Genomic DNA, 11,690 nt, shown 5'->3' with positions numbered 1-11,690 from the left:
CTGGCTGGCTCAGTCTGTGACACACTCAATTCCTGATCTTGGGGTCGTGAGTTCTACCTCCCCGTTTGGTGTGAAGCCTACTTAAAAAAAAATAAATAAAACGATGAAGTAAAGGGCAAGAGTGCAAAGGATGAGAGGTTCAAGAGCGAGCCACTGCAAGAGAGCAGTATGCACAGGGATGTCCTTTTACCAGGTGCCTGCCATGTATCATGAGCTGAGTCTAGTTGGTACAATGTTGGTCTAACTAGTTGTAATCTTAATTACTTTGGCCCCCTTGCACTTAACCTTAAATCGTATTTCTTCATGACCACCTGTGCTTTCAAAGGTTAAGTTTTAGGGGCACCTGGGTGGCTCAGTCGTTAAGCCTCTGCCTTCGGCTCAGGGCGTGATCCCAGCGTTCTGGGATCGAGCCCCACATCAAGCTCTTCCGCTGGGAGCCTGCTTCTTCCTCTCCCACTCCCCCTGCTTGTGTTCCCTCTCTCGCTGGCTGTCTCTATCTCTGTCAAATAAATAAATAAATAAATAAATAAATAAATAAATAAAATCTGAAAAAAAGAAAACAAAGGCTAAGTTTTATTTTTAATGAAATAAAAATTAAAAATACTATTAAAAAAAATAAAAGTTTTAGGGGGGCTGCTGGCCTAGGCGCAGAGACCATTAGGTGGTGGGTCCCGGGCCAAAGTCCCAGAGCCCGGGAGACGCCAGAAGAAACTGAAAGACTTGGGGCTCCCGGGCAGACACTGCTGCTGTCGCCGCTCTGCACCGCGGACCCCCCGCCCCCCGCCGCCCGAGGATACGGCCCTGACAGGCCTCTAGGCGCAGGCGTGGCCCGCGGAGCCCGTCGTGTTGATGCCCGGCAGCTGTGAGCAGTAGGGCGCCCTCTCCACAGTGCTTTACCAATGAAAATGGAGGAAATCTCGTAGGCTAACCCGGCTACTAACGAGCGAGAGGCCACTGCTCAGGAGATACACGGAGACCTAACAGAGGATTCTTGTGCTGCTTTGAGGTGCACGGGGCTGCTTCTACCTGGAGTTCTCAGAAGCTGGTAGAGTGAAGGATTTGGGCATTCAGCCAGTGGAAGATGAAGGAGCGGGCGCCTCCCACTTTGCTCCCTTCCCGGAGCATCTGCGAATGAGCCTGATCAGCGGCTACAAGGCTCAGCCCCAGAATTCCAGTGGCTGCAACATGAGAGGGTCAGAGGGTGACCAGGACAATAATATAGACTGGCCCTGTGGTTTGGAGAAGTTAGGTATCTAGGTAGAAAAAGAATAATAAAAAAAAAAATCAGACAAAAGTCCCAATTCCCATTGAAGATCCTAGACCTTTTTTTTTTTTTTTTAGATTTTATTTATTTATTTGAGAGAGAGAATGCGAGAGAGAGAACACGAGCAGGGGGAGAGGGGCAGAGAGAGGAGAAGCAGACTCCCTGCTGAATAGGGAGCCTGACACGGGCTTCAGTCCCCAGGACTCCAGGATCATGACCCAAGCCAAAGGCAGATGCGTAACTGGCTGTGCTACCCAGGAGCCACGATCCTAGCTTTTAAAAACCTCAAGTGGATAATTTAGGAATTAGGATCCTTTTATATGACCTGGAATCAGCTTTGAAACCTTGGGCAGGAGGAACCATGCATTCTGTGCACTGTACCATGCAGGCTGATGTCTATACCAGGAAGTACTCAAGATCCACCCTTCCCACACCCCCCTCACTATCACCAGTGCACAGGCGAGCAGCTGTGTACCCAGGAATCCTTTGGTTCTTCAGCCTTTCTGTCTGCCTGATATCAAGGGCTTTCTGGATAACTGACAGTTTGGACATAGCTGATGGTCAGGCCTTAATCACTGGTTCTCAGTTGATCTGCTCCTCTGATCTCTGAGCCTCTGAATGGGACTTCTCCAAGAAAAATGGAAGTCAGGTATGAGATCTGGATATTAACAGTTACAATTTGGGAAAACCAAGAAAAGGAATTACAACTGAATCAGGTGGGGGAAGCTCTGTGATCTTGGCTCCAACAAGAAGAAGAGGTCAAAGCTACCAGTTTCCCAAAGGTCCAGCATTTACAGTGCATGGACTGGGGGACAAAGGCTAACCTTTTGCTAAATAGAACCCTTTGTCTTGCACCCCACCTGGTGGCATAGGCTTGGTAAATGGACAACTTGGTTATCCAGGCAGACTGAGAATTTATTTATTTATGATTCCTTGAGAAGTAGCAGGGGCCTCTGCAACTATGCACGAATCACTTAAGCTGCAAGATTCATATCTGGATATATTATGCTGGAACAGCAGTTTGGTGGGGAAGTCATTTTCCTACTCTGAGTTACTAGTTACCTTGCCAGTCCACGTGTGTGACTTGGTCATTATGCCAGGTCATTACCTGCCTCCCATGCCGGGGGTGGGCCTGAATTATGGAAAGGCATAATGGCTATGCAGGAGACTGTGATTTGAAAGCTGAGCCCAGAGGGGACCTCTTCCAGCTGCCCTCAATGTTAATGGATTAATACTAGGAGCCAAGGAGCAAGACTGGGCCATCTATCGTCTGACTACAGTATCCTATCGAATGCACCTGTTCCTTGGGTTGGGCAGTCAAAGCTCTGTGACGGTAAACATCTAGACTGTCACCACCTCTGGCCCCTCATGAGGGGGCAGCCCCTTCCATTCAGTCCCTTTTGGATATTCTTAACAATAAGAGCTGTCCATTTGTTTGTTTATTTTTAAAGATTTTTATTTATTTATTTATTTATTTATTTGAGAGAGAGAGAGAGAGCACAAGCAGGGGGAGCAGCAGGCAGACGGAGAGGGAGAAGCAAGCTCCACACCGAGCAGGGAGTCCGATGTGGGGCTCAATTCCAGGACCCGGGGATCATGACCTGAGCTGAAAGACGCTTAACGGACTAAGCCACCCAGGTGCCCCAAGTTTTTCTTTTTCCTGTTTTTTTTTTTTTCTTCCTTGTTCTTTTAGGAGATCCAGAGAAGAATCTTTCTGGTGGGTTCCTCTGTTGGACTAAGATGGGGTAAAGAAGAGAATTTTCTGTGTATGAAAGGCAGTGTCATGCCTAAGCATTTTCCTATAGGAATGCCTTGCTAGATGCCTTCCTGCTGTGTCTGATTTTGTAAGGAGTTACCTCTTCCCACCTCCACCTGGATACTGCCTCTTGGGACCTAAGCAGAAGACTAGTAAAGGCTGACTGACACATGCCGGGGTGGAGTGGGTCCTGATTTATTTTCTCTAACCCTTGCTGTGTATGTATCCTTCCTTATCCCAGAAGAAACTGTTTGGACTGTATGGACTGATTTGTAAGGGAACCATAGTATTGGGCCTCAAGCCTGTCTTATTGCATTCTCCCCCTAGAACTGTCTGATCAGGGTTGAGGTGTAGTTATAGGTTGGTCTTCAATACAAGAATTATGATAACTTTTTAGGAAGTTAAACCTTGATTAGAGCTAAAATAATTTGGGGTTATCTGCCCTTGACTTTATAGACATCTCCTTCTAAAGGGATGCAGAGAGAAAGGAGGGCTAAGTGAGACTCTGACGTACTTCCAAATAATGTCTAGGAAACAGGTTAAAGGTAAGGTCATGGTCCACTCTTGCTTCAGAGAGGGAACTCTGTGACATTGCTGTTTCCTTTCTGATCTTTGTCTTGGTGAGAGGTAGAAGGAGTAGAAAGTAATTTTGAATAATTGTTGGTTCATATTACCTCCCATTACACACACACACCCAGGAGCCCCAGTACTAATACAATTTTAAAAAATGACTTTAAAAATAAAATAAAATAAAATAAAATAAAAATAAAAGTTTTATGTCATTCCCTTTAACAGTTGTTTTTGTAAAATTACTTTTGTAAAATTACTTTCGACTGAATGATTTTTATGTTTGCAAACATTTAGTTCCCTGTTTTCTTAAACTTCTAAAGCTAAACTTTAATTTTTTTCCAATCATAATAGTATTTCATGCCCTTTGCAGAATCTGGAAGATGTAAGAAAACATTAAGATGAAAATAACAAGGGACGCCTGGGTGGCTCAGTCGGTTAAGCGTCTGCCTTCGGCTCAGGTCATGATCCCCGGGTCATGAGAGCCTGCTTCTCCCTCTCCCTTTGCCCCTACTTGTGTGCTTTCTCTCTCTCTCTGACAAAGAAATAAATAAAATCCTAAAAGAAGAAGGAGGAGGAGGAGGAGGGGGAGGAGGAGGAGGAGGAGGAGGAGAAAATAACAATAATAGATCATAACCCCACTATCTTATGATCCCTAATCTAAGCAACTTTTTGGCATGTTTCCTTCTAGTCCTTTTTCAAAAATGCATTTTAACGTAGTTTTGATCACACTTAGTATGTACTTTTTTACCTGATGTTTTCTCTTTTTTCTCCACATCACTAAGAATTTTGTAAATATAGTTTCAGCAGCTCCAAAATATTACATAAGAGAAGATACCTGAATTTTCTTAGCCAGTCCTTTCTTGTTAGGCATTTAAGTGACTTCTAATGTTTTGCTATTATAAATGATGCCTTTTGCATAAATGTATAAAGCACTATGAGGTTATTTCCTATGAGAAAATTCTCAAATGTGGGATTTCCCTATTGACTAGTGTGAAAATTTTAAAGTTTTTAAGTTAAAAAATTTTTAAATTAATATGTACTGCCAAATTGATTTTTAAAGGGTTTGGTCCTACTAAATTCCACTTGCACTGTTATGTGGGAGAGAAAACCAACTACACATTTCCAAGCTTTAAAAAGGGCAGGCTTCTCAGGATCTCTGAGCAAAGGCTACAGTAACTACAAACGCAGTTTCCTTCAAAAAGTAAATGCCGACTAGTAGCACAGGAGTCCCAGATTTGGGGAGAAGTGGAGACTTGCACACTTTACTTACTTTGATGTTTCCCAAGAACCTAAGAAACACACCTTTTAAACCACTAAGTACCCCCACCTTGCAAGTTCACAATGTTTTAGAGAGAGAGAGATCCTTAAGGGTAGACAACATCAACAAAATATCTGGCTGGGTCTCCAAAATTCCTGGGAGGATAGGACCCAAGATCGCTTACAACTTTGGGGAGGGTGAGACTCTAGGGGATCCCTGGAAGGGTCACCAGTTCTAGCAGACAGTAAATGCAGCTCTGAGTTTTTCTTGCTTGGACAGCCCTTGGTCCAGTTCCAGAATCCTTTCCGAGCCTTAGATCTGTCCCAACTCTCCCCCAGACTTTCACAATCTTGAGAGAAACTCCACGCTTCCCCTTTGTCTCTCTCGCCTTTTCCTGCTTGCTTGCTCTAGCTGCCCCCACCCCCACCCCATCCTCACTCTAACGCCTTTTTTCCTCCCCAGCCGCCTCTTCTCTCCTACCTTCCTGAGTCTCTTTTAAGATTTTCTCTAAGCCTTTTAATGCTATTTTCTTTCTCTCTCTTCTCTTTCTCTCTCTCTCCCTCTGAGCCTTTGTATAACTTTCTTTCACTCTCTCTCTGTCCTTCTGGCTTTCACAAACTTTCAGCCCTTTCCTCTTCGATGGGGACACAACTGACCTTCGCTAGGAGCAAACTGTCTCTATTTTGTCCCCACATTTCTCTCGCTTGGACTTTTCTATTATCTCCAATTGGCACATATAACATCCTCAATTTTGCAGGACTTTTTTTGAGCCTCTTTCACATCCAAAACAGCTTTTTTATACCCTGTTACCAAGTATATACCAAGTATTCTTAGGAATACTCCTAGCACTGTTATCCCTCTAAACCCAAGCATAACGTCCTTCTGGTATTTATCCTTATCATTAAGTCCAAGAAAGTATCACTTATATTATGCCCATATTTTCCTCTCTATCCAAATTAGGATACGTGAGAGCACGAGTTTATAAGCATACTTACAGTTACAACAAGACAGGACATTTCAAATCTGGGCTGTCTTCAAAAATCTGGGACATCATGTTGCTATAAATTCACCTATCCAGAATCTAGCTTTCAAACAGTTTCACAAGCAAGAACTCTAAACATTGTCAGAGTTGTCGGGAAGTTTGTGTCCGTTATGTTACACTCAGATTAAAAAGAGGTCTTCTCCTCTTTTTGCGCCCCCCACCCCACCCCGGCCCCGGGAACCAGAATTTCGACTGCATATCAGGTAGGGTCTAGCCATGCAGATTGCTATCGATAGGTCATACATAAAGGGATTTTTTTTTTAACCTGGAGACTTTATGAAGGTCATATAAGGGTTCACTGAGAAAGATCGAACCCACGCTCTGAAATGAGAGTATACAGTTCACTGCCCATTGACTTACACATAAATCTGTATGAAGATCTTCAAAGGTGGCTTAATAGGTTCTGGTTTAGACTTTCAGTTCCTCCTCCATAAAAACAAAAATTAGGGAAAGCTCTTAACTAATGTGAATTCCTCAGGTCTGATTTGGACTTTCTTACACTGCCTAAATGCTTTTGATTCTCTCGTCTGGGACCTTTAATCTAAATCTCCATGGTTGCATTTGCTAAGGGTTCACTTTAAGTACAGTCTTAGTCAATCATATTTCTGAGGAAGTTTGCTTCCTCCAGTAAGTCTGCAAACCTCTCCCTTCTTATTCCTGCTTGTCCCCTGAAACTGATGCATCTCTTTGTGAATTAATTTGGCTCTGCCTAGCTCTAGATAATCCTAACTCTTTTTGTCACATGTCTAATCTGTGTTGCAATTTTCCGCCCATTTTTGTCCTCCCCTGCAGTAAAGGGAGTATTTTAAAGCTTTTTTTTGTTTGTTTCCAGAGAAGAGCAGCTTGCTGATTGGAGGATCTGCATTTAAAATAGACCCCCAGAGACACATGTGTGGCCTGAGACATCCTGTGTAATTCAATAAACATCTACCTCTCCCCCACCCCCACCTGTGCTGCCTACAGCAAGCTGGAGAGTCAGAGAGGGGAAGGAGTTATTTTTGAGCGTTTTGTGCTCAGTCTTGTCGGACTACATATGCAGTAGAGTTTATGTGTGCACTTTGCTCCCAAAAGTGACTTTCAACTCTTACTTTACATGCAGTTCCAAGTTGGGTATCTAATTTCTAGGTCCTTAGCATATCAAAAAACAACAATAGTGGATGGGAGTGGGGAGGGGTAGAATAAGAATAGTGGTTAAGAGCACAAATTCTGGAGTCAAACTGTGAGTTTGCATTTTGGCAAACTGCTGCTTCAATGCTGTATGACTTTGAATAATAAACTTGACCTTTTTTGCCTCAATTTCCTCATCTGTAAAATGGGAATAATAATGGTACCTATTTCACAGGGTTGTCATAAATATATATAGTTAATATATATAAAGTCATTCCAACAGTAAGGACTATATGAGCATTAAATAGGGTAGGCACACAAGGAACAGTCATGAAAAGTAAAGGAAATAACTTATAAAAAGTGCCTAGCACAGACCAAAATGGATGTTCAAGTGCTGCTTGCCATTTGCTAAGCATGCTTTAGGCTTGCATCCTATTAAACCTTTGCAACATGGGGCTTCCTTGGCCTGATAAATCTTATTGCCTTTCTTTGCTGGCAATCTGTTCATTTGTGTCACCCAACTTAAATGCATTCTACCCTCTGAAGACTCCCTTGGCTTCTTTGGAGAGAATGAGTCACTCCCTCTTCTTCAGTTCTGCGGCATTTACCCCATCACCTCACTGGATGGCATTGTGTTGTAATTACTTCTTTGTGAATTTTCTTCCTCACCAGATTTTATGGTCCTCCTCCATGGCTGGAGCCACATGTTATTTTCACAGCATCTAGCACAGTACTTGGCCCGCAATAAATGTTTTGATGAATGGATGAATAATAGCACACACTTACACAGGGCTTAGTTCTAGGCTCTGTTCCAATGCTTTATGAGTATTAACTTGTATAATCTTGACAACAATCCTAAGAAGTATTATTATCTTCTCTAACTTAACAGATAAGGTAAATGACACAAAAGAGTTATGTAATTTGTCTAGGGTGCCCTCAGCTATTAACTATGAAAGCCAGGAGTCAAATCTAATCAGCTGGTGCCAGAGACCAGGCTTTAACCAACACACTACAACGCCTCCCAGAAAACAAGGGAACAAATTCACACACAAACTCGGCTTTCCCCAAGGTCTCACTTTCTCACGTTTTGAAATGGCTCATTCATTCATCCAACAAATATTTACATAGTGTTTTCTATGTGTACACCATCATGTTAAACACCTATCTCTAATTGTTCCTTTTTTTTTCTCTCTACCTGACCCCCGTCCCCACCCCTCCCCTGTCTCTACTAGCTCTGCTGTTCTATAAACTTCTTTAATTTTCTTTCTTTCTTTAAAAATTTTTTTATTTTTTTTCAGTTTCTTAAATGTGTTGTGTTCTCTCTCAGCTCTAGGTCCATGACTGCCACTTTACCTGTCTAATTCATGCTTACCTCAGTTCTCAGCTTAAATGATTTCCTTCTGAAAGCCTTCCATTATACCCTAATAAGGTAGGTACCCCTGTTCTGGGTTCCCCATGGCACTTTAACTTTTCCTTATCATAGCATTTGTCATACTTACTGTTCTTGCCCGTTTACTTGTCTGCCTTCTGTACTGGGCTATAGCTCTGTGAGAGCAAGGACTGAGTCTTATCCAGGTTATCCACCTATCCTGATGACCAGCACATAGTAGATGTTGCATAAATATTTGTTGAATGACTGACTGAAGCATGAACAAGACAAAATCTCTATACTTAAGAAATCTAATGGGGGAAAAAGTCTAGAGGGGATATAGGGGGGGAAAAAACCAGATTTCTAATTCTACCTGGGGTAAAATGAGAGAGGGGAGTTCAGCAGAGTCTTAAAGAATGAGTGAGAATTTGTGAAAAGGAAAGGAAAATGTTGACTAGAGGTCATAAGCAAGAACTGTACTAGCAATTGCTTGGTTGCCTAAGTGGCTAAACTATTTTATTGTATGCCCCAAAATAACATTAACTTAGTTCTACAATTGACTGATCTGAGTTTAGAAGCAATAGGAAATAACTTAAAGGAAATATAATGAAATTATTTGTACTCCTGGGGCACCTGGGTGGCTTAGTCGGTTAAGCGTCAACCTTCGGCTCAGGTCATGATCCCAGAGTCCTGTGATGGAGCCCCACATCGGGTTCCCTACTCAGCGGGAAGTCTGCTTCTCCGTCTCCCTCTGCCTGCTGCTCCCCTTACTTGTGCTCTCTCTCTGTCAAATTAATAAACAAATAAAATACTTTAAAAAAATTTTTTTAATTATTTTTACTCCTTAAGTACCTCTCCTGTGAATTCCCATGAAAATCTCTTCTTACCTCTATTATCATATTTATCATGCTGCATTGTCATTGTCAAAGTGTCTCTACTCCACTGGATGAGCTATTTAAGGCCTGGGATTAGGTACTATATGTATTTATTTATTTATTTATTTATTTATTTAAAGATTTTATTTATTTATTTATTTGAGAGAGAGAGAGAATGAGCAGTGGGAGGGGCAGAGGGGGAGAGAGAGAGAGAGAAGCAGACTTCTCGCTAAGCAGGAAACCAGATGGTGGGGGGTGTGGGGGCTCCATCCCAGGAACCCCAGATCATGACCCGAGCCAAAGGCAGACGCTTAATCAACTGAGCCACCCAGGCACCCCAGGATTAGGGTACTTTAAAGTCTGATTCAGTTCTGTATATCTCTAGTACCCAGAACAAACCCAGTCCCAGGGAGAGGATCTGTGAATACTCTAACATGACGATAAAGTCTTAAATCAGCTGACCCCCAGCAGTCTTTCAGCTTTGTATCATGTCCCATACTCAGTGCTCCAGTTATTAGGAACTGAACCTTTCAGTTTCCTGAACAAAATTGGGCTCCTTAAAGCCTCTGGGCCTTCCCACATGCCAATGCCACTCCCAGTCTCTTCCCACTCATTTCCCTAGCTCTTCATCTACCTAGCTCCTGCTCATCCTTCAGATTTCAACTTAAATATTACTTTGAAGGAAGCCTTCCCCAACCCAAAGACAAGTTTAGATGTTCCTATTATATGGTTTTATAATACTCAATATTTCTCACCTGTATCATTTATCATACTTGTAAATACTTGATCATTGTCTCTCCAGGAGGTCATAAGTTTCATAATTCAGCACTTGGAACACAGTGTGTAAGAGAACAGGTGCTCCATAAAAATTATTTTGAATTGGGATGCCTGGGTGGCTCAGTCAGTTGGGAGTCTGCTTTCGGCTCAGGTCGTGAGCCCAGGGTCCTGGGATCAGGAACCGCGTTGGGCTCCTTGCTCAGCGTGGAGTCTACTTCTCCCTCTGCCTGCCAGTCCCCCTGCTTGTGTACTCTCTCTCCCTTTCTCTGACAAATAAATAAATAAATCTTTAAAAAAATTTATTTTGAATAAGTTACTGAATAAATGAATAAAATGCTATTATATAGTATGATTTTAGTGGCCCAGCATTCAGGAAGCTCTGTATGGTATTATGATAGTTTGGAACCAACTAAATCAAACCAGTGATCACCAGTTACTATTAGAAGCACTTCCTCTTCACCATTAAGAATCAGGACTGTTGGGGTGCCTGACTGGCTCAGTCCATAGAACATGAGGCTCTTCATATCAGGGTCATGAGTTTGAGCCCCACGTTGGGTGTAAGGCTTACTTAAAAAAAAAAAAAGAAGAAGAAGAAAAGAAAAAACTCTCCTTCTGAGCTTCCTTTTCCTTTTTTTTTTTTTTTTTTTAAGATTTTTATGTATTTATTTGACAGAGACAGAGACAGCCAGCGAGAGAGGGAACACAAGCAGGGGGAGTGGGAGAGGAAGAAGCAGGCTCCCAGCAGAGGAGCTCGATGGGGAGCTCGATCCCAGAATGCTGGGATCACGCCCTGAGCCGAAGGCAGACACTTAACAACTGAGCCACCCAGGCGCCCCCTGAGCTTGCTTTTCCTATACTAGCTTTCAACTCTTCTCTTGCTCCAGGTCCTTCTTCCTGGTTCTTCAAAGGCTTGCCCTAGCCTGCCAGCCCCAGGATTTACCTTTCCTCAGCAGCCTTTCCCAGAGCATCAAAATATGATTGCTCCTAGCTCCAGACCACCTTACTCAGCACATCTGCAGCTTCTACCAATTTCTTGTAAGCTCAGGCACAAGGAATGGGAATGGGTGGTGTGGAGGAGCCAAAGAAAAGACGGTTCTTGCCCTCAACAAGCCCCCAGTCTACTGAGGAGACAGGATAAATACAAAAAGCAAAATAACATAGCATACCGTATATATTTAAATGCCAAATACTTTTTTTTTATTTTTTAAAGATTTTATTTATATTTATTTGAGAGAGAGAGAGATCATATGCGCACAGTGGAGGGGCAGAGGAAGAGGGAGAGTCCTAAGCAGACTCCATGCTGAGCACAGAGCCAGACTCAGGGCTCAATCTCATGACCCTGGGATGATGACCTGAGCTGAAGGCAGACGCTCAACTGACTGAGCCACCTGGGTGCCCCTAAACTCTTTATTTTTTTAAGATTTTTAAAAAGATTTTATTTTTAAGTAATCTCTACACCCAGTGTGGGGCTTGAACTCACAACACCAAAGTCAAGAGTCACACACTCCACTGACTGAGCCAGCCAGGAGCCCCATTTTTTAACTCTTTAATTCAAAATAATTTTAAATTTATAGAAGAGTTGCAAAAATAGCGAGCAGTTTTTCCGACTATCTTTCTCAGATATGTTGTCATTTTAAATCAAAAAGCAACAGGCAGACATCATTAAAACTGA

At 42.6% G+C, this 11,690-nt stretch overlaps 1 pseudogene; it reads left to right on the top strand.

Annotated features, from left to right (window-relative positions):
• Positions 1 to 634: 634 nt before the first annotated feature.
• LOC103670710 lies at positions 635 to 1,269 on the top strand (annotated as a pseudogene).
• The last annotated feature ends 10,421 nt before the right edge of the window (positions 1,270 to 11,690 follow it).

This window comes from Ursus maritimus, unplaced genomic scaffold, assembly GCF_017311325.1.
Source record: "Ursus maritimus isolate PB19 unplaced genomic scaffold, ASM1731132v1 scaffold_12, whole genome shotgun sequence".
In the NCBI taxonomy this organism is placed as follows: Eukaryota; Metazoa; Chordata; class Mammalia; order Carnivora; family Ursidae; genus Ursus; species Ursus maritimus.
This window is presented reverse-complemented; position numbering and strand designations above follow the sequence as displayed.